The following is a 962-nucleotide window of genomic DNA, read 5'->3' as shown; positions in this document are numbered from 1 at the left end:
TTGTTTTATTATTTTATTTTTTTTTTTTGCAACTCTCCACACTAAACTGCGCAATACTGTGGGGGAGAAGCCATTACTAAACTATATGCTGCAGAACAATGTAGCAAGTAATTAATTCCCAGCAGCCTGCCGGGACATCTGCTAGCAATAATCACTATTGATTTAAAGCTTTATTTAGCCTTTATCTATATCCTAGTAGAGTATAAGATCTTGCCACATTTTATTGACATTTTTATTAGTTGAGTTTGACTGAGAACCGTTGCTGTTGTTGGGTTTGTTTTGTTGTTTTTTTTTGTTGTTGTTGTTTGTTTCCCCTCCTCCCCCAATATTAAACTGTGAAATTTATAATGTGTTTAAACTATGGGTGAATCTTAGGCTTTAGTTTGCATGTTCAGCTAATTTGTCTCTATACGATTTTTGTTGAATCTTTTTATTTTTTTTTTTCCTCTCTCAGGGCTTTTACAAAAAACAAACAAAAAAAAAACAAACAAAAAAAAGGATCTTCTGAAATTCTTTTGCCTGAGTTGCAATGGACTTAACGTTGGGATAATTCAATCACTACATTAAGCACTTGACTGTGAAAGCGCAAAAAAAAAAATAAACAAAGGAAAAAAGAAAAAAAAAAGAGAACCTTGTTTGAGGCTGTTGTCAAATAACTCTTGGAGGCTATGTGACAGTCTGATTCCATTTTCAGAATGATTCATCATCTTCTCTCTCCTCTCTGTGTGTCTCCTTTCTCTTCTCTCTCTCTCTCTCCACGAAGGAAGTTTAATCCTAGTGATTTCATCCCATGCAGGAAACAGTAATAAATGTGTAGAATTCATATTTTTCTAAAGGGAACTTAAACTGCTGCTACGAATTGTGTACAAGACTGGTCTATGCCACATGAACAGAGAATCACACATTTGTTTTGGTACTTTTATTCCTCTTTTTATTCAGTTGTACAGTACTTCCAAATTCAA

This window comes from Antrostomus carolinensis, unplaced genomic scaffold (genome assembly GCF_000700745.2).
Source record: "Antrostomus carolinensis isolate BGI_N321 unplaced genomic scaffold, ASM70074v2 scaffold33465, whole genome shotgun sequence".
Classification (NCBI taxonomy): Eukaryota; Metazoa; Chordata; class Aves; order Caprimulgiformes; family Caprimulgidae; genus Antrostomus; species Antrostomus carolinensis.
Note: the sequence above shows the minus strand (reverse complement) of the source record.